This window comes from Ischnura elegans, chromosome 8, assembly GCF_921293095.1.
Source record: "Ischnura elegans chromosome 8, ioIscEleg1.1, whole genome shotgun sequence".
Taxonomy (NCBI): domain Eukaryota; kingdom Metazoa; phylum Arthropoda; class Insecta; order Odonata; family Coenagrionidae; genus Ischnura; species Ischnura elegans.
The window spans coordinates 42,848,495-42,872,206 of NC_060253.1; the positions used below are offsets into that span (position 1 = coordinate 42,848,495).

General features: G+C 38.4%; 1 protein-coding gene across 2 annotated transcripts in view; it reads right to left on the reverse strand.

The window, feature by feature from the left end:
* The window catches only part of LOC124163546 (cytochrome b5-related protein-like), a 65,447-nt gene that overhangs the window by 18,996 nt on the left and 22,739 nt on the right, over positions 1–23,712 (reverse strand). The gene's annotated exons all lie outside the window — the stretch shown is intronic.

A 23,712-nucleotide genomic window follows, 5' to 3' on the forward strand; every position in this document is an offset into this window, starting at 1 on the left:
ACTGCGCGTTCTGACTGCTACTTACTACGTCTTTACTGACTGTCTGTTAACATTTACATAAGGGTTGCAGTAACACGCTCTTAGCTAAACCGTATAAATAAAACCTAATGGGAATGTTCTCAACGTAATAGCGATAGATAATATATGACTTCAATATGATGTCTCCATGTTCCTGGGTTTCACCGCGTGGATTTTCTTTGTGACGACAGTTTCGCCGGTATTCCAACCGGCGTGACTTATATAAGTCACCAAAAATTGAATCCCGACATCGACCTGAAGACGCCGCACAGTGGGGCCAAATGCTTAAAAGGTGGTCATAATTATTAAATATCATGCAATGTGTTTGAAATTTGGAATATAACAGTTTTCGAGGTCACTGATTCCGAATATGATATTGAAATATAAAGAAAATTTATATTTTGCCAAAAAATTGGAATTTTTACTAAAATAAGACAGTAATTGTTCCTTATGTCCAGTAAAAAGGGGGGGAATATTTTTAATTATATTATATTACGAATATGAAACTGATTTTGAAAATTATATGAAATGCATTTCAAAGCTTTAAGGCAATCGATTAATAATTTTATTAATTTTTAAAAATAAATATCATAATTTTATGGTTATTTTTAATTTTCAAACATTAAACGAATTCTAAACGAATTAATTTCCGATACTGTTATATGCATCTTAATGTACACGTTATAAGCATGTATACATACTTATGGCTTAAAAATATATCCTGGAACACAATAAGGTAACAAAGAAATTATAAACATTATTATATAACAGTCAGTCTGCGTAGAATATGAACAGGCCCGCGACCACTCACTTAAAAAAATGCAAACACTAAATATTATCCGTCTCTAATTCGTCCCATGAATAATTATTTAAGCACAAAACTGCATTATTGAATAAACCCACTTATCATTTTGAATATTAAATGAAAACTAATAAGTCTTTATAAGAATATATAAAACGTTAACAAACACATTTACATCACACATTATTATGTAGTAGGTTTTCTACGTTGAATATGAAAAGAGCTGCGCGCACAGGCTTATAAACGTAAACACAAATTTCAATCAGACTTCGTTCCACCCAAAGAATCGTCTACAGATTCCGATGAAGATCCTGATTCTATCAGGTAAGATTCATACACAATATTCATGGCTCCGGAACATAAAACTGTCGATGACTTGGACCGCATCACAATCTGACTTACAATAATCGAGTCGGAATGTAACATCAATCTCACGACCAAGTCCACTACAGTTTTTTCCTTGAGTACTTTCGGGTAAAATATTCCCTGAATTTCCTCAACAATTTGTTGTACGCTTCCTGCGCTTCCTCTGACATTTTTTCGATTGGCAACAATGAATTTTGTATGGCATTCCTTTCGTGCAACAGTATTTAGGGTAAACATTGTTGGCATGCAAAACCAGTGATTTAATTCAACAATAGCCGTGCTGTTTAGATAGGATACACTTCGCAGATCTCTATATTAAGCTAATATCTTTTATTCTATGGCCAGATGACAGCTTGTAAAACAGTATTAAATCCCTGAAGAAGCTCCAAATGGAGCCCTGTTATATTGGCGGAAATTTCAGAGTTCTCGAGCTGTGTTGTCGTCATTACTACAACCATACACCTACTTTAGCCTGTTTAAACTAAGCTCCTTTTTAAGTCCTTCTCCTTCTTAGGCTCCTCCACCAATTTTTTAGCGTTTGTATTGCAGATCTGCCAGGTTTTAACATACATTCTGAAAGCCACTTGCAAGCAGCATTCGAAATTTCGAATCCATGCATGCAACGTGGTTAAACTACATTAGGGATATCATTCTTTACTGGACGAGATATTATAGCATCAACTTTGTATATACTTTGTCTTGAGTCTTTGTTGCGTCAATTTATTGCAAAAGAACTCATTTTGTTTCGCTTATTATAAAGTAAGTGCTCCCTCTTGCATGCAGCGTGTCAACGAGCTGCGCGCTTTGGCGTCCATACGGTTGGAGGTTACTTACGTATTTCTTCATTAATTCACGAAGGGGCGGGTTGGGGCGGTTAATTTTTTTTTGTTTTGATAGCCGACAGTTGTGGCTACAATAATATAACTATATAAGAGCACTGCAGAGCACTGCTATATAACTTAATGATGTTCGTATTTTTATTTTTTAATAAAAGTTGTGCAATTTATTGGTTAATATTTATGTTAATAATAATTTTAATTTTGCTTCAATGTTATGGTAAAGCAACATTTTTTTATCTATGCACATTGCTTCGTTGATTCTATTTTTTAAATTTTAAATTTAGCCAATTGGGTAGCTGAGGAGGAGCCTAGAAGATGAGGGTATTTCGAAGCGAGAGGGAGGATGTGTATCCCAGCAGCGCACCTGTCACTTTGAAAGTGATTTTTACGAAGAGGTGCACACTTACCTGCTTCTCAAACTTATTTCTCAGCAGCTCAAATAAGTTTCTTCCCAACCATGTAAAAAGAAATCATAACCCCGAACTTTTATTTTTCTAATTATGGCCACCTTTTATAGATTTGGCCCCACTGTGCGCCGGTTGGAATACCGGCGAAACTGTCGTCACAAAGAAAATCCACGCGGTGAAACCCAGGAACATGGAGACATCATCTAGACAACGCCGCGGAAAACTACGCATGACTTCAATATGTTAAAAGTAGATACTTCCAACCAAATGCGTAACAATAATTGGTCTTTCTGGTACAAAAGAATTTTCTTAGCATTTAGTCACATCAACTAAACTCCCTTCAAAATTGGTAAGCTGCACACCATGCTTCATTGCCCCAAGCATTAAAGCGAAGAGATTTTTTTTTTCAGGAGAGTTAAAATTCTTCATTTCCCGTTGGAACAGCTTTTACTGCATTTTCTGTTATAAATTGTAAATTTCTCCGCTCTTGCTACTAATTTTAATTTTGGTACCATTCAAACAAAGTTAATAGATTAATTGTTAACCAGCTATTTATATTAATATTGTATTACTATCGGCGCAAAAAAGGTAGAACACTGAACTTCAAGCTATGGTATGAAATTCTGTCGAAGCTCCATAGGGTCGTGTCATATATTGTTTCACTCATTGTTTATTCGACTACAGCAATGAATCATTGAAAAATGTTTAAACGTAAAACGTTTAGATTCTACGGTCGAAAGAGTGAAGAAGAACACGTGAAAAACTATGAGAATGGCATAACGGTCGTCTTCTTCATCTCGTCACGGGCAAAATATTTGATTGGGCATTTTATTGTATTTGTTATAGAAAGAACGACATATTCGAATTGCAAAGAGCTTTTTATAATTTAAAATATACCGGGACTAGCCGCGGTGATAACGTTTACGGGAGTCACCCGCAATGCACAATCGTGCGAAAGTTCCACAGAGAAAAAATCATTCGCCTCGCGAAAATATCCACAGGGAAGAATGACGCCTCGGTAGCTTAACTGGCTAAAGCACTCGACCGGAAATCGGGGGATCCGGATTCGGATCCCGGTCAAGGCGAATGATTTTTTCTCTGTGGAACTTTCGCAAGCTTTTTATAATTAAATTTAACCCATTATTTGATTTTTTAAATGGTCGAAAGCTAGGTTTCAATTTCCAAAGTGTAGAAACGTACATGAGTATCGAAATTACATATGCTACAAGAAAAAAAATATTACCAAACTTTTCACTTAAAGAAATTTGAATGTTGTTTCTCTTGCTTAAAATAAGCCATAAAGACGAAACTCGTCCCGCGGCAATGCACACTAGCAACATGGTGATTTTCGTATTTTTGGTTTATTTTAAGTAAGAGAAATAGTATTAATATTTCCATGCATGAAAAGTTTCGAAATATTTTTATTCATATTGTAATATTTTTTTTACTTTTGAGGTAAGAGTGGCATAAAACCAAGTTCTGATGTCGTTAAAAATAACACATACCTCGCGATAAAAAAACACGTTACTTACGCTATGATTATTTTTCGTATGCGTATGATTTTAGCATAAGATATCGAAGATAGTAATCGTATTTTAAAAAGATAGGAAAATCGTATAAAAGTTCTCATGTTTTTACATTATTCTCCTGCCGTCCTAAACTGCATATGTTAAAAACTCGTACGTCGATCACAGCGATTTATCCACCCAAAAATCGTTACTTATATGATAAAAGCTTTACGTTGGCGTTATATTGTGTCTAGAACCGAAAATAATAATACATCAGCAATTAGAATCAGAACTGTGGGGTAAGTCAAGCTAGTGTCAGTGAATAAGAATGCTTCGAGGAGGAAGTCTCGTGTGAGAAGTGCCGCATAAATCCGTTCCCAGAGAGAGACGGAAATTCTCGAGAGTTTTATCACTGTGGTGTCGTAAAAACTTATCATATTTTTTCGGTTAGTTGTTTTTTCCTTGGAGTAGGAAGCATGATATTTACTAAAGGGAAAAGAAAACTTAAACGCTGTAAAGTAGTCTTCACCATATATTCGTAATTAGCGCGTGTATCAAAGAGTTGGTGTGACATATAAATAACTTTACTTGCGAAATTATCAATAATTTCATTTCAGAATGCCACTATCTTCTGTGATGTACAGTTTGATAAAATTCAAATAAAAACTTTGAGAGAATTCTGCAAAAGATTTGGTGAAGACCTCTCCGCGTTTCGTGTTCACACAATCGCTACTGAAATGGATACACATGTTTCAAACCGATAATATTAACCAGGCAGAAAAAAAATCGATCGGAATTTATGGTATAATATTGTGCCTTTTTATTCTAATTTTAGAGGCGTTAAACTTTCGGTATTTCCGAAGAAGTGAATATTTTCGCTATCATGTGCAGTCAATCGAACAAGAGCAGTGAAACATCACATTGCACTGATTTCTACAAGAGAAATAGCTCATATCCCGGTGTGTAACATCTTCAATCTGGCATATTATCTACATTTAACCTTTTTGTTTGTTCTGGTGAATAATTATCTAGGTATTATTTATTAATCGCTTGAGAGGCGAGCTAAAAAAAGCGGGAAGAACTATAGTGATAATAATAATATCGTTTATTTTCGTAGGCACTGGGGCCCTTGAGAGAACAAAAGTACATCTTTCTACACTTCCATCTTGGTAGATAAACAGAAGAAGAAAAGCAAACAAATATAATTAAGGACAAATGCAATCAGTACAGATCGCCCAGAGCATGAAAAAACAATACAATATTTTCTGCAAAAAAAATGAATAATCGCACTTAGACACAACATACCAAATACATGAATCCAAGGTGACTATACATTATGACAACCATGACAAACAAACATTTCTTTTTAAAGAAACCATAAAACTAGGACAACACTGCGATTTAGTACAATTGTAAATTTAGCTAACCATTCACTCACATATGTCTCAATAAAAATAACAATAACAATAATAATAAGAACTAGGCTAAATATGAATATAAACAAAAGATATTCAACTTGAGGTTAAGGAGGCATTCTTTAGAAACCCATATGTGCTATGTTTAAACCTATTTATAGTTGTACTGCTTCTTATTTGGGCTGGGAGAGAGTTCCATATTCGTGAGGCGGTTACTATGAATGATTAGTTCATATGTGGCGTGTGATGTTTTGGTATGTGGAGGTCAATGGTATGATTACGGGTAGGTATATTATGAACTTCAGATTTTCTAACGAATTTCTCGTACAAGTATGGCGGGTAACCGGTCGTTAAGACACTAAAGGCTAGAGTTATTATCAGAAGGGTGCGACGCTCTTTATACTTAAGCCAGTTAAGGCGGTTGTAAGAGTTACTAATATGGTCCCATTTTTTAAAATCGTAAATAAATCTTACAGCTGAATTCTTGGCCACTTGGAGTCTATTATTGTTTTCGTCGTCTAGATTAGTGAAAAAGGCTGCACAATAATCCAGGTGAGGGAAGACTAATTTTTTTACTAAAGAAATTCGTATGTCGGGTGTGATGAGGCAGATAATAGTGATGAGGCAGAATCAATAAAAAATGTAGCACTTATGGCCTGTTTTGCATTTTTGTGGTTGTAATGATGACGCAAACTGGAGGTCACTGTCACTTTACCGATCTTTACACTTTTTCGTCTTTTGTAATTCTTTATTGAGCGTTCATGTCAGCCACGATATATCATTAATTTTCCTTGGGAAGCTTTTTTGCTTCTTTGTTGATCACGTAATTTATTCCGTCTGTAAATACCAATTCATTAGGTGGGATTTTCGGAACGCGCTTTCATGAAAGCTTCTCTTTGTTATGGTTGCATTGAAAATTTGAGAAATTATTACATATTTTAATAAAATAGGTGAAAATGAACGGTTGAAATTTGTGTTTCTATAAGGTTAGTAGTGAATTTCTTTATTTCTTGAACCAAATTATCAACTTTTTCATACCTTTAAAGAGTAGCAAAGCTGCTTAGCCACAATTACCTATTACCAACAATAGCCATTGATCACATGTTTCATTGTTACCCAGAATTAACTATTGATGGTGTGGTTGGAGGCAGGAAAACTGAAACAATATTTTTTTTTAATTATCATGGCGAATCTTAAACAAAAACGGTCTGTTTTGTTTACATTTGAGATTCTCGAAATTTCTTGCATGAATTTATATTCTATGACTCATTATTCATGATGATAAACTTATATACTATGTTTATAACTTTCCGACGGGAACGTTCAGAAATTACCTCAAATTAAATAATTAACCTTCAGCGTTGCAAGCATACGTCATGAATTATTATATAGACATTCTACAGTAGTCACCACTTGATGAGAAAAAATGTTACTGTCGATCTTCCAGGGATCATCACCTCCAAATATCACTTATAATTTGACACATCCCTCATCCTTCAACACCTCTTTAAGGTACAGAAATAATTTACAGTTCCACTAGTGTGAATCTATCAGACTTTTCCACTGTATTGCACGAAATAATTTAATTCGCAATATAAAAATGTGGTGGAATAAAAGTAGACCTTGACAAGACAATTCGCTTAAGTGCAAGGAAATATGCATATGAATGTTTAGGTTCTGTAAGATGTGTGATTACTATTATTATGAATAAATTAGCCTTTGGAACTAGGCTATAGCTTCGGATAGCTTTGACAGAATCTTTTATGGGGATCATTTCTAGTTGCCAGGGCTTCTCAATAGAATTCCCTCCACGCGCCTTTTCTTTCTGCATTGCAGATTACGTTGGCATTTCTCCATTACTCGTAATGGAAGAAACCACGCATCATTTTAAATTCGACCTCCAGAATCTATTAACATTCGCCTCAAGAATAAAATACAGCCGTAGTTGATATCGTAGCTCTCAATGCTGGTTTATGCAAAAAATTAGGAATATATCAATATAAAAGCAGTTCTTCAAGAAAAATAGGTTTTAGAGCTTTGCGGCGATAAAAAAAATCAGCGCGTACCCGACGACATTAAATTATCTTACCATTCTTCTACAGCCCTGACAGCAAACTACCGAACACAAGGTATTTGAATTTAGTTGAGTATTTTTTAGCTGCATCGATATCTTTTCCGGTGTTTACTCCTCAGTTTCATGTTATTTTTATCCCATGATATCTTCTACCATCATTCGTGGTTAGGGCTAACAAAATACTGATGAAAGGCGCATGAGGAAAAAATGACCTCCAAATTTCCCATTTATTCAAATTCGACCAAATCCCACGTTAAAGTTCCCGTTGATAGGTTTCACCGTCATTTTTTCTATGAACGCCGACACTGACGTATAGATAAGGCTCCTCCGTTTTCGCAATCTTATCATTTGCTAGCAGTTTTGTTACATCTACATAATACCCTGCGAGCCACCTCTAGGGTGTTTGGCAGGGGGTGATCAATCACCAGCATGCAGCATGCATTGGACTCCCACATGCACACCACACCGTCCAAAAAACGTCACGTATACTAACAAATTAACTACTATATGCAGTTAGAAATAATAATAAAATTGAGAAACATGCAATAAGTTTTACATAGGTTAGCTGGCCACACTACAAGTCATGCAATCTATCTATGAGTTCCATCGCTGCCGTTATAATCTCTTATTGATTGTGGAAAAATGGCATTCTGTACCTGTCTGTTCTACAATCTATCTCTATCATTTTATTTATATGATCTGATCTTCCGTAGTATGTTGGCGTCCGTAAGATAGACGTCCGTTACAGTGGAAGTAAGGTCCTAACACCATTAAAAAATCGAGGAAAAATAAAAATAACGCCATGAACACTGAAATATTATGTGAAAAATGCAAAAAAATAAGACGCTACAAACACTTTTATTCGCGAAAGTAATGTATTCCTACGTATGGACACTGGAATCTGGCGCTAAGTGCTACCATTGAGTAAGTATATAATAAAACTCTCGATACGATTCCCGCCTATGCCATGAGCTCTCTAGAATAAACTTACTCTATGGTGCTACCGAGGGATGATTTATGGCTAATTATTCCTATAAACCGATCTTAGGAGTGGAGGTTCCTAATTGATTTAATTGATGAATAATGAAGTGATAATGCCCTGTGGAGGATGTCTTACCAGACATGATTATACAGAGGAAGGAGTGGGGCGATAAGAAGAGATAGTGGTATGGAAGATATCAAACAGTGGGTTTATCGAAGGAAAGTGGTGTTGAACACGTAGGCAAAATGGGAGAACACGGAATAGCTAAAGTAGCGAGAGAAAATTTTCATAAGGAAAAATTCAACGGCATCAGACGAGATGTTGCGGAACATATAACGAGGATGAATAAAGAAAAGATTTTGCAATATCCACGTAGACTTTTAATTGAGTACATTCAGGGGCGGTCTGGGGCACTCGGCTGGGGATCAATTGGGCCCCCCCTTATCGGGGATATCGGTGGCCTCGCCCGGAAAGTTTTAGGAAATTGCATGCCCAAGAAATAGATTTTTGACGCTATTCTGGCTCTTAAAAACTAGGTGAAATTCAATTTTATAAATGGCAAATTCGAAAGAAAAAAATTCCGCGAAAAGTGAGAATTTCACAACTAATAAAACGTTATAATTTATTATAGTTCTCGTATATATTTAGCAAATATTTTCCATGAAACTGAATTGAAATCTAAAAAAAAACCTCGAAAATAATATTTTCGAATAACCCTTTAAAAAAACCATCAGGTTCTTTTTTATCTTCTGACTCATTAATTTAATTTATTTATTATACAATATTTTACGCTGAGTATGTGGCATGTAAAGCAATTAATGAAAACGTAAAATTTTATAATTGCAAAAAAAATGGTTCAAGTAATCGTAGTCTTATTTATAACACCTTTTATTTATTATTACGGAGGCTTCCGCGGTGAGTTGATTGGTGATAGTTTTCCGGGTTTACACCGCGTTGCGGTCTAAACCTGAAATATATAAACTATCACCGCGTTGCGGTGTAAACCCGTAAAACTATCTCCAATCACCTATTTGCGGACCGCAAAAACATGAATCAACGCGGTGTAAGCCCGGAAAACTATCACCAACCTTTTATATATGCTTCAGGTGATATTCATCGCACCATAAAGTAAGTATATGCTTACTCTATGATCGCACCAATCGTGCGATAGACGCGAGCGTTGTGGGAGCCCCCTACTTAGGGGCCCTCGGCGATTGCCGACCAGCCGACCTGGCCAGACCACCACTGACTGTGATTGATTCGTTTACAGCATCTGACAATGCACTGACAAAGGCTAATACGTAGAAGCGTCGTCCTAATCAAAACTTTGAATTTATTTCCATTGGCCAATTATTTTATTTGGTTTAAAAGTTAGTCTTCGTCAAATACCTTGAAAATAACTTTTTATTCATTATACAATTCAGATTATCGGGTTGCAACTTGATTTGATTTACTTGTGGAGGAGCCATGTGGATTGAAGGCAGTTAATCGTATTGGGTTGTTAACAACTTGAAAATTATGCAATGGTGACTGCTATCATTCTAATTTTTGGGTTTGCTTGAGTGAATAAAATGTATAAACACGATAATATAAATCCTCTTAAAGTCAGTTACAAATATGAATGGTAAAACGTTGTTTACATTCTCATATTAGAAATTGGCAGTAGGTGATAAAAAACGGGGTGGTAACAAATGGATCCATTCGGCTAGAGATAATGTACTTTACAAAAGTGAAAGAGATATTTTCAAGAAGCAGTAGACGAAAATAAAACCATTCGTACGATAGACGCGAGCGTGGGGGACCCTTACTTCGGGGCCCTTGGCGATCGCCGACCAGCCCGGTTACAACCCGATCGCCGACCCAGCCAGACCGCCACTGACAAGAAGTAATGAAGGCTCAGGGGAGCCTTACGAGGGTACAACACACCGGGGCCGGGACCCAGCAATCGTGCTGATACGCCCGATCATCCGGGGAGGGGGAGGACAGGAGGGAAAAAGGAAAGAGGCGCCGCCGCGATAGGAGCCCGACGACGCCTCTGGGGTTAGGAAAGGGTTGGAAGGGATGGGACGGGGAAAACAACTTAACGCTATAGAAGCGAGAAGGGTCCACTAGCTAGCGAAACCAGGCGAAGCCATTACAGTGCCAGCGATTTTAGAGGATTATCCTATGAGGAAGAATAATCCAACGATCAAATAGCTAGAACCGCCACTGACAATGAGTACAATACGTTTTGATGCCACTGCGTCATCAAGTATGCGCACAGAGAGTGTACCTGATGATGACGCAGTAGCGTTGAAACGCCTCGTATTCAATTTACCAAACTGAAAGTCTAAGTATACATAGCAAAATATATTCAAATAAAGTCAACTTTCTTAGGAGAGATGTCGTGAAACATAACTAATGATAGTGATAAACGAAGATATTGTATTGTGAACAATTTACATTTAAATTCGTTCTTCGTTTATCATTATAATATTTCCAAAGTATAAAATAAGTGTGGGTCGACCAAGAATAAGGTGAAAGGATAACCGGGATGTGGACTTAATGCACGTAAGGAAACTGGCGCAAGTTATGGATGGAAAAGAAGGAGAGATATCGTGATGTTGATGCATGAAGATCGCTTGATTTGTATTTTAAGTAGATTTTGGCTTTATGTGTGCGGCTCCAGTATTGCTAAACCAGTCGATTGGTTTACAATTTGGGTTGCCAACCCACCCGTATATTCCGGAAGCACCCATTTTCGTAAAAAAAAATTACATGGTCAATCAATGACTCTTGAAAGCGATCAGTTCAAACTTTGGTTGGGTGTTTACGTAGACCTGCATTTAACTAGTGACGTTGTACAAAGTCACGCGCATTGGTGCAAAGTTCATTCTATGGGTGAAATTGACTGTAAAGTATTTTGCGTAGCTAGGATTCGAGCCTGGATCTCCCGAATACCGGTGAAGTATGCTAACATATGCAGCTCCAAGTCACTTTCCTCTCAGATAGACCCAGGTTCTAAACCGGGCGTTGGCAAATGATTTCTTGATGACGGTTTTCAACCTTGGAATAAATAAAGGCATTTAGGTATTTTATCGTCCTTGAATTCTGCAGAAGGATTAACGGCACAATTTAATGTTCACAACCTTAAACAGGAAGTGTTTTTCTATTTTAATTTTATCTAGTACTAGTTTCATTTCCCATTTTTTAAGTTGGCAACCCTATTTACTATGCCTCACACGAAAGGCTGCCGCGACACAAAGATTTATGCGTATTTATTGATTACGAGGAGGAATTTTAAACGCGCTCCGTGGATGCCAACACCATTAAGGAGTGAGGCTACCACCACGAGCTGAAGAGATAACGTGAGCTGAAGCTTATGGTCGCGAGCACCAGAAGCAAAAATACACTAACACTTTGTAGTTTACATGATAAATGTTCATTCCTATATTGAAATTATTGTTGCGCAGCGAATTTAGCCTCAGGGCATATGAAGGATGATGGTGTCATTTACTCTGACGCGATCTCGTAAGAATTCAGTACTTCGAAGCGCCAAAGTACATTGGGGCGAAACGCCAAAATCGCGGTCAAAAGTAAAAAAATAAACTTTGAAAGTTATGCTTTTTCTATTTAGGGTTAGGTAGTTAAATATTTTTCCCGCTTTAACAATTGTGCTAGGAATCGGTAAATATTCACCTGCGTTTTTCAATCAATGTTCGATTGACAGGTTTTTGGTTACCCTCTGCCACGTCAGACGAAGTGCAGCTTATTTGATACCAATTTTAAATGTGAAAAAAGAATTATCTTCCCTGATTCAAGTGTATTTTGGTATATATTGTTTAAATATGACAAAAATCAATATATCCTCTTTATTATTGATCTAAAGTAAGAAAATATATTGTATTTTCAAATGAAAAATCGGCAAAAAAGATATTGAAAAGTTACTTTGAACGACTTTGAATGGCAATAATATCGGTTAATGTCATCTTATTGCTGAAGACCCTAAAGCCCCTATGAAAAGTCAGTAACCAGAACGTTAAATAAAGCCACATGGTAACTAACGGGGATTGTTGAGTTGTTTAAAAACGTCCAACATGATGGAAGCAAGACGCTTTTCTGCTGAGTACATAACCTGATAGTACTTCTTTACGGATTATTGGTACTTCTAACATGCCTGTAAAGAGATATGCAGCTTTGATACCATGCGTTTTTTAAATACTCTAGGTAAAAGATACGGCCTTACACGTGAGGAAATATTTGACTTGAGTCGCCCACTTTGGAAGGAGACATCTACAGCTATATATGTGGAGGAGGCCATTTGTAACAAATACGGCTGCATTTTTACACTGCCTGAGGGAGATAGAGCACGGTTAAGATCGTTAATTTTAGACATGAAAAGCAGATGGAATAAAGCCAACCGTTTTGTGGAGCGATTTAACGCTATGCACAGGGACTGGCTCACAACAACCATCTGCTTCGAAGATGTTCACCAGAAATTCGAAAGGGCTCCAGGAAAAGATGGCCTGACATCGGCGGACTTGTCGGTAGCTAGTAATCGCACGAAAAGGAGACGCACACAACAGATGCGTTCAACCCGCGCCTGAAGAGTTGGCGTACGCAGCACAAATGTCTCTCCGTGCGCAAGGAAAAACTGACTCAGCAATAGTTGTCATGAATGCGGCTCTAGGGTCGCCAAGCAAAGCACGGAAATACCGCTCGTCGCTTGCGGAGAGCCGCGAAGAGCCTTCAACTCCTGAGCGTGCTCTTGCCTGGTTGGTGCAAACGCATCAGACAAAAAGTTCGTACCAGGCGTTACGAAACTGGTCGCTTATGCAAAACAGTTGGAAGGTGCCTCCATATAAATTAGTTGCAGATGCTAAAACAGCATGCTATCAGAAAAATATCTTGTGCCGCGACTGGAGTGCGGAAACCAGGCTCCAATCTCTTCTTGACCACACCACTAGGCTCATCTTGTAACTCCAGCAAGAAGTAATTTATACCTTATCAGAGCAAGTAGTTGTACAGTTAGATGTAGATGTAGTTAGCGACCTTCAACTTATAGTGAAGTGGGGTCGCGGTGGAAGTTCTGGGTAGAAGAACTATAAGCAAAAAATGATGGATAGTGATGGCGTGGAAAAAGACTATTCCAACTTGTTTTTGACATCACTGGTCCCACTGCAGCTTGCATCATCTGAGAGGGTAGGGAAAATGGTTGCATGGAAAAACCCGCGACCGTATTACCTCGATTTTGCCGCCCTTTAAAAGTTGAGTTTGTGAAAGAAACAAAAGAGCACACAGTTCGGGCTATCCATGATGTGGAACAGCAGGCTAGTAATCTCGTCCAAATAACAACAGAAATCGATGGGAGAATTGTGGAGGTGAAGCACAAGCTGGGATTAACTGGGATTATGATTGACGGAAAGGTTTCAAACATGATAGCTAATACATCATCAACCCAGAGGTGCTACCTGTGTAGAGCCACCACTACGGTGTTCAACAACGTCGGCGGTATTTTGCAGCTGCCATTAAATGAAAACTACTGTCCCATAGTTCTATCTACTCTTCACGCATGGATAAGAATGTGGGATTGGTATCTCTGTAGTGAAGTTTCCATTCAATCGTCCTGCAAACGTATTCATTTTCTACGTGTATCGACGGAATAAAATTTATCCATTCTAGGAAACTGAGGCTTATTTTATTATTTGCTCTCATTCTTACCTCTGTGTGGGTTACAGCTTTGCATAATTAATGTAAGCTAGACAAGCATAATGTGTAACGGCTATCAAGCAGTGTATTGGTTTTCCCTTTTTATTGCCAGCTAACTGGGTAAGCAACCTACCACCGGGAGCTTTTGCACTCATACAAAATCCCTTAATGTACTTTGCGTTAGTTATACCGGTTGTATCGATTTTATTTTCTTACAATCAACAGCTGGATATATAACTAATAACTCGAAGCTTTAACAGAGTTAACGAAATCCCAAAATGTACATTGCGTTAGTTATAGCGTTTGTATCGGTTTTCTCTTCTTACAACCAGCGAACTGTGTAGACAACCTACCACTAGTAGTTTTTACCTACCTCCTAAATCCCTTTGTCTACCCCGCGTTAGTTATACGGGGAGTATCGGTTTTCTCTTCTTTTAACCAGCGAACTGGGTAGACAACCTATCTCTGGCAGCTTTTACACTCTTACAAAATCCCAAAATGTACATCGGTTTATTTGTACCGGTTGTTTCGGTTTTCTCTTTTTATAACCAGCAAATTGGGTGGATAACCTACCACTGAGAGCTTTTTCACGCTAAATTACAAAAGTTCATGCCTTCGTTTACACCAGGATACGATGAGAGGACAATCCGTTGGCTGATTTGCCGGGTGGAAACTTAGAATGCGCGACGTAAACACGTTAAGTATATTACCTCTGCATTTTATTTCCCGTGAGGATATTTCCATGAATTTCTTCTCATCGCTCGTCGACGAAGGTTATCGTTTGCGTATGCGCGTCTTAATCGTAGCCACTTGCCACGTGACAAAATAATAACTCGAATGACTAATCATGTTTAAGCACATATTTTAAAACGCCAACCTTGTTTTCATTGGCTTGCATAAGCTCTAAATTAAACTCGAAAGTTCTTAGAATGGATAGTGCATTACTCAATATTCTTTCTTGGACTCGTACTGCATTGGAAATACAGCGTGGCCGTGGCCGGAGGGGGGAAGTGGAGGGAGGGAGGGGACTCTCTGGCGCCGCCCGACCTGGACAACTTGAACTTCCAGCATTTTACAATAGGGTGGTTTCCTATTATTTTTTATTGCCTAAATCGAAAGATTATTACTCCTGGAGTACGTATTTCACGCTTTTAGATTTTGAAATGATGAAATCCATTTTTCGCGATTAAATGAAAAGTGAAAATTTTCAAGGGCGCGAAAACGCGACGGGTAAGTATGAATGCCGGGAAAACTCCCGTGTGACGTCGTTCTGGTTCCCGCTGCCGCAAGTGAGGTGACCTTGGGGCGAGGCTCTGAGCGCTGATACGACGCAGGATGCTAGCAGTTAGCTGAGTGCCATGCTAGCTGGTAGCGCTTGGCTTAAATAAGGATTATTAATACCTTATCAAACAAGGAAAACTTTCCGACCTTAGCCAGTTTTAATAGGTGATTATTAAGACATGTTTCCCTGAGCTCTGTGCCTCATGCATGCATTGGTAACCTCAGACGATGTATAACTCCTATCCTCTCGTGTAGAAACTAGGTCCCTGTGACGTCACGTGGAGTGGAATCGCATGGGCGCCAATCTGGCCTTTTTCAAATGAGGATAAAATTGACCCTTGCCATTCGTCTAAACTGGTATTTCTAAAACCAAATAATTTGTTTATTATGAATACACTAAAGGCCTGGTTACACGATACATTAACACGTACGGGTTAATGTCTAAATGTATGAACGCGAGAATGAACGCCAAAATGCACCGTATAACCACCCAACTTGTGCGAATGCATGAACGGAAAATAGAACCTGTTCTATGTAGTTTGGTTCATGCATTCGTACATGTTCCGTTCCGGTCCACCAAAATCATTCACGCAAACGTACATTAACTTGTACGCGTTAATGTACCGTGTAACCAGGCCTTAATGGTGGGTAACGTATCGCAATCAATGCCTTTCGTTTTCTTTGATGAAGGAAACTACCCTATTGTATTCATTATATCCCGCCCTCCCCCAGCCGCGTATGCTTGTTGCCCGATCTGACTACCTGTCTCTCTGGATGAAGTTCTTATTTAGAAATACAATGCGTTGTCTCATACAAATGACCTTTGTTATCTTCAATTTAAATTGACGTATGACATTGGAAATTTTTCTTAGTAGATTTTATGAGGTAGATGAAATAAGTGCCTTGAAATTAAATCAATTTCAATTAATAAAATATTTTTGGCTATGCGCGGATCGAACAGGGGTGTAAATAAGATGGTGAACCTCGGTGGGTCAGGACCCCTTCCCAAAATGAGGAACATATTTAGCTTTTTTGCTGTCTACTATCTGGTTTTCTTGATCATGTTCGGCCAAAAAACCTTGGTCTGAACCCTGAGCCTGTCTTAGTATTTCTCCTTGTTTATTCTTGAGGCGTCCTAACATGGTTGAATATTCGATGAGATTCCTGCTTACGCAACGAGGTTAACGCGTTATCAGCAAGTGTGTATCATTTTTAGATTAGCTGGCTGTTCTGAAGAGTAAACAACACGATTATCTCACGAAAAACATTTAGTGACTTGTACAAATATTAATGTATTGCATATCAGGTACGGTTATGGTTTGGTATTTAATAATAATAATGTCTGTAATGATCATAGGTGCCCTCAATAATAATCATTATAGTATATGTGGACAACACACTTAAAATCCCCCATGCCCATGCGGAACTCGAACCCGCGACCATCGGTTTGGCATTTGGAGGCGATCGACCGATTAGGTCATTTGCGACAAGGGGGAAGGGTAAGGAAGGAAGGGTGGAGAGAAACTCGGTGTCGGCGCTACGAAAGACTCAGTGGTGGATTCAGGGGGTGGTCACAGGGGTCATGACCTCTCCCCAAATTTTATCAAAATTAAAAATTTTTTTCTAGTTCCATTGTTTTTTTTTATCTTTGTAAAGGGAGTGTTTATGCAAATGCATTGCTACAAGTGCCAAACGTGAGAGAAATTTGAGTTGTATTTATCGTAGAGCGCAGCACTCCCCGCAAAACATTTACACGGAAGATCGTCTGTCTCTCTTTCGGGGAGTATTGCATACCACCCTTGCTATCATTCCCAATAGCAGACTGACACATGATACATTTTGCCATATTTTAAAATTTGTTTGCACAAATACCCGGTGAAAAAAATAGCAGGTTTTCTCGTGGCATTGCAGCTTGCCATTTACTAATCTTTACAGGATATTTTTGTGCAGAGAAAATGAAATGGTAGGGAATTTTTGGAGCCATACCACCAGAGAGTAGTAGAGAGGGCCAGCGCTAATGGGGAAAAAGATATACATTTGTCGTTGTGAATTGCTCTCGAGAGATTGCAGTGACGTGCTTCCGCACGGGCAACCCGACCTTGGGCACGGCTCCTCAGCAAAAGGCACCATCCCCTCTTTCCCCACCAGGAACTGTTTGATGGGGAGAGGGAAGACAATCGTCGCCTAGGTCAGAGGGAAGGCGAAGTCTACTCGGACTGTTTTCGAGGGAGAGAGAAGAGCTGGGACAGAAGGGGGCGGGGTACAATAGGAGGGATTTCTTTCTCGCCTACGAGCTGCGTCTTCCACGAATCTTTTCCTCTACACTTTGCTTGGCTTTTTCTGTTACTACTGAAAACAATTTTACAACATACAACTGTGTTCATGTAAGTGTTGAAACGGTCTCATACACTTCAAATAATGTGGTTGAAAAGCAAGGCAGAAGAGGGAGTGATAAAGGGGAGATAAGGGGAGCCGCGGGATCCCCAAATTGATGATTGTAAGTGAAAAGTGAAGCATTCTCCATAATTGAAACCTCAAAATTATGTAATCTACCTGTAAATTAAATCATCGCTTTTGCAAAAAAAGAATCCATCCGTCCGAAAGAACAGATTCTTAAATTCTGAATGCTTCACCATTCTGGGTCATAGTCCTTTAGGGAATTTTGTTCTTTATTCATAAACTAAATGAATAGGCTATCAGTGAGATAACGTCAGTTAAGTATCCACTCGACCTCCAGGGATTTTGATGAAATTTTGAGGGGAGATATGCACGAATATCGAATGGGCGTTTTGAGGGTTTTTATACTCAGCAATGCCAGATCCAAAAATTCCTTTGACGAAGTTCTGCAGCCTTCCACTATACGGTACTGGTACAAAGGCAAATTTGAAAGATAATATCGCCGATAATATTTTGTCGGAAGAGATGATACTAAGCCACTTTATGAAACTTATTGGGCTCCATTAATCGAGGCAATGAAATATTACCCGTGAATATTTCCACGCTGATAAGTTGATGCAAAAGTGGAGACAAATTTATGACAGTAGGAATCTTTTGTTCGGAGATTCTTATTTCAGGAATAAAGAGCATAAAAAAGGAAATCTTTGCACACAACAACATGCAAAAGAATTACATAATATAATTCACCATCTCAATCTATTTGTATGTTTCATTCACCATCTCAATCTAATGTACCCGCGTTGGATGCTGTGGAAGTGCCTAGGAGAGTTAGAGAATATTGGTGCAACGAACCCCTTTCTAAGTGATTTTGTTAAATTAGTCACCATCTGTGAGGAACAAAACTATTTTATTTTCAACGACGAGTATTACCATAAAAAAGAAGGTTTAGCTATGGGCTCCCCCTTATCACCCCTCCTCGCTGACCTTTTCATGAATGACTTCGAAGAAAAACTATTTACCAGTGACTCAATAAATACAAAAAACATTCACTGCTGGTCCAGGTAAGTGGATGACATTTTTGCAGTATGGATGGGCTCAATTCGACAGCTAGACATCTTTTTAAACTCGCTGAACTCCCTATCCAACAACATTAGATTCACTTATGAGATTGAAAACGAAGGAAAACTTAAGTTTCTTGACTTGACTACATAAAGGACGGGTGAAAAGTTTTATTTCGCCATTTTCCGAAAAAAAAACTCCGCTACAGATCACGTCATACCAGTCACCTCCTGTCACCACTTCTCACAAAAACTATCCACTTTCCACTACTTAATTAACTGGCTGCTGGACATCCCCCTTTCTAAAAACAATTTCGAAAAAGAACTGAATACAATTAAATTTTTAGCTACAAGGAATGGTTATTCAGACGATTTGGTGGATAAAATGTAAAGAAAAAACAATCTGTAAGAGCCAACAGCATGTTATACCAAAACAAGGAAAAAAGGAGTGAGTTTAAATGGTGTAAACTACCGTATTACGGGTGGCTGACAGAAAAACTAACCAGCGTCTTCCCCAAAGAATACAGACCAGCGTTTTACAACCACGCAAACTTAAGGAATCTCATTAATAGAACAAAAGATAAAGTGAAGAAGTTGGAAGGCTACGGGATATGCAAACTCAAGTGTAATGATTGTGACGCAGTGCATGTGGGGCAGACGGGTAGGGCGTTCCGGACCAGAACTGAAGAGCACGAAAGGTGTTTACGCACGGGGAATTTACAACAATCCCACTTTGCAAAGCACCTGTGGGAAGAGGGACATCATAGTGACTTCGAACCGGACATTTTATGCAAAGTTAAGTAGGGGAGGAAGATGGACGTCCCTGAAGAGTTGGAGATTAAAAGAAATTTGAGTTTGGGACATGTCCTTAATGACATCGTCTTCCTGAGAAACTCACCTCTCATTACCACTGCACTTAACCTTCACAATGTACCCCTCTCCAAACCGACCCTTTCCCCCGGCCGAGGAACCTTACCTGCCTCTCCTAGCGTGGCCTTAGTCACGCATCCCAGCCATTCCCTCACCAACCCTCCTACTCCTCCCGAAATTTCCCCCCCTGTATAACCCTTCTCCCTCCCCCCTACCAGAATTTGGGTATTTATTGGATTGTCGATATTATAAACAGTGTACTTGAGAATGACGCCTTAGCGTCGAAACGCGTCGTACCAATAAATAATTTTCCAGTAAAAAGTTACCAAGGTTGTGTATTTTCATTTCAATCTATTTGATTAACTCAAAACTTTTCCTGCGAACAGGTGTTTTTGATAAACGCCGAAAATAGGGTATTATCAGTCCAATTCTAAATTAAACAACCCCTTATACGCTCCTAAAAAATGTTTTTCCTTTGGTGGAAGTTTTTTAACTTGTGAAAACATTTCAACAATTTTCAAATATAGGGAAATAACTCCCTAACAATGGAGGAGAATGAGGGCTTTACCTAGGGAAAATTATTGATAAATGACATTTCAGCCACTCAGAGGAAGTATCTCCGGAAAGGCTCGTCAACAGGTCGTTTGCAGTTAGAAATTTGAACTTAATGTTGCACACTTGAAACAAATCCTGTGCTGATGTTAAAAATCGATATTTTAATGAATAATTTGTTATCTAAGACAAAAAAAATTAGTTTTGGCCGTTTACATTCTTTGCGAAAAGTAATAAATATCTAAGATACATAGCATAAAATATTTTGCAGCCAATAATGAATTCCCTCTTCTTCTCTCAAACCTAATGCATCTCCCATTCGACAAATTACAACAAAAATTACTGCTGTTGAGACTCCTAAAAAGAAAAAGCTGAAAGCTCGCATAAAAAATAATAAAAAGTCATTGCTAGACTACGGTCCTCTATTTCGCGCTTAAAAAGAGCCAACAGGGCAATGAAAACATTCCAACAAAAAAAAAATTTATGAACCCTATATTAATGGGGAAAAATTTAAATCTAGGGAATCTTTAATCTTCACACAAATGCAATTGAGCCACAAGATGTTAAGTCCATGGAGTAAGGAGGAACAGAACATCTCTGTATTTCAAATCCCCTACTGCGTATAGATTCCTATTAGAAAAGCTCACGATTCCAGCTGTTTCAACTCTGACGAAATGGATTGTTAGCTCATCCAAATATATGACCGAGTTTAATGAGTTATTCTTCCAATAGCTAGCGCTCGAGTTGTCCGTGATGTCTCAAAAATGCAAAGTTTGTGTAATTTTATTTGATTAGATGTCCCTCATGGCAAATTTGATAACTCAAACTCAATGGATATAATCGTGAGATTTGAAGATCCGGGACATCTTTGCAGGACGAAAAATGTTGGGAAGTAAGCATCAGTCTTTCTATTAAGGGTCTTGCAGCAAAACTGTGGCATATTTCATATCCGAAAAGGGACTAAGAAACATTCAATTAAAAAGATTATGGTACTATCTAATCGAAAAGGTTTTGGTCGTTGGATTAAGTTCATAAAGTCTTTTATTTGTGATCAGGGAAGCTCAAACAGAAAAGCACTTGAAGACGGGAATGTCATTTGAAAAACCTTATCTCGAGGTAAAAAATTGAAAAATTAATTGCATATCTGATGTGCCTCATCTTGTTAAATCTTTAAGAAATAACATACGTGCTAGTGACTTTGTAGCGGTTGGAAAAATAACTTTCTTCCAAAATATCCGTAGTGTTCATAGGAGCGAAACTTCGAGCTCAACCTCAAGAGCGTTTTGAAAATTATAAGCTCTATTATAAAATTATAGCAACGGCTCATTTATGGCCAAATACCTTCCAGAAGTTTTCAGTAAAGGTGGCTGCTAAAGTATTCAGTTTTTCCGTCGCCGCCGCAATCCGTGCGAGTTGCTCCATGGGAGAGCTGACACTATCATCCGCTACCTCTACTGCGGACTTCATTGAGCAGACAAACAATATTTTTGATTTACTTAACTGTAAAGTCCACCGTTGTGATAGTAACATTAAAATCAAGGAGCTGCTGCATGAAGGGTTTCGGATAATGAGTGGCATAGCAAAAGTAGACGGAAGTCGACCTCCGTTTTTCAACGGCTTTCTATGGTCAATTAGGTACATCATGACACTTTTAGATTCCAAAGAAGAGGGGGTTGCGACAGCAAAACTAAATGAAGACCCCCCTGGTGTACGTTTTCTCCGTGATGAGGTAGAAGGGAGGATTTAATCGGAATCCCACAGTCAGGGGCACAGCTAGGAATTAAGGCTAAGGGGGGGGGGGGGGCGTTTAGGCGCAAAACACTGTGGTGTCTGAGGGTGTGGAATACCCACTAGGGTATGTGAGAGGTAAGGGGGCCCTCCCCTCGAAAATTTTTTCAGATAAATGGTTCCAAATGGTGAGTTTTACGGCCTTCTGAGGGATATTTTATTAATGTTTACACTTTTCTAAAGGGAATATTAATCCAATTAAGTGAGATTTATTCAACTTAAACATTTTCTGAGCTCCAGGGGGGGTTTTATCCCCCAAAACCCCCCCTCGCTGCGCCACTGTTCACAGTAAAGGCATTCAGAACGAGCTTCAGGCAAGTTTCAGTCCTAAGTTTGCTGGAACCTTCTAGATACATAGGCTATTACGTGGATGATGGCTACATGTAGGACATTCAAAATGAAGAATGGATTAGATTCATGGAGTCATGCCCTTCAACTTTGCCTACAGATTTCGAAGAAGGTGAAGAAGAGACCTCCACAAACTCCTCTGAGGAGCAGGTTGACGTCAACTCTGATGTCAGAACGAATGTGGTCACCCTCAGGATTGCTACGACGTATGTTTCTCAGGGTACTTGGTTAGAAGACTGGTGGAAAGATTTTCCTGCCCCAAGTGCGAGGAAATATTTTTAGGTGAGGAGGACCTGAGCGATAAGTCTCATCTCCTAATCTTATATGAGTCGGTGAGAATCAGTGGCGTAGCGAGGAATTTTGTTCGGGGGGTCCAAAAAAGGGGAAAATTTTTTTTAAAAACGGGATACTAAGTAATGGGTTTTGAACTAATTTTAACACTCTTCATAATCGAAAAAGCTTCATTTGTTAAAGAAATATTTTGCAAATTCATGATTTTTCAATATTTTGTTTTCTTTTGCGAAGGAAAATAATTGTATTTTTATATTTCGGGGGGGGGGGGGGGGGGGGTTACGGGTTACTTGGCTACGCCACTGGTGAGAATCCAAGGGGTACAAGTGACTTCTTTTTTTTACTCAGTGGTACGTACAGAAATTAGGTGTATAAAACAAACGTGATGAATTAGATATTTGATATAGTGTATTTGATTTTCCACTCGATGTCAGCACAGATATGAGTCTCACTCGTATCCCTTGGCAACCGATTTTTGTGTATTTCTTCTAACAATTAACTTTACCTATCTCTGTTGAGAAAAAATCACTTGTACCCCTTGGCTTCTCACCCCCTCATATAAGACCTTTCCTGGCCTAAAGAATACATTCTACAGAATCTTCCGGTCTCCATTATCCATTTAGTGACTTTTTTGTCTTTGCTAAAGCTGCCTTGAAAGTTTTCAAAAGCCATTTCCAAAAGATCTTTCACAAATAAAAATAAATGTAAAAAAAACTATAATGACTAAGTTAAAAAGAAATTTGAAAGGAAAACTAGTGGGCCACACCGATGTACAGTGGGCATTCCACTTGAATGCAAATCGCATCTATTCTAAGTATTTGATTTACTTTTTAACTGCCTCATTTAAAATAATTGTAAACGGATGTCTATAGGCAAATGCTTCAGTAGAGACAAGATAAGAATTTTGTCTAATAAATAAAAAAATGTAAAATTTGTGTATATAAGTAAAAAACTGAAGTAAGTAAACTCTCCTTTACACTAATCATACTATTTTATTCTCTCCGTCAAAAAACTCATACTTTTTAAAA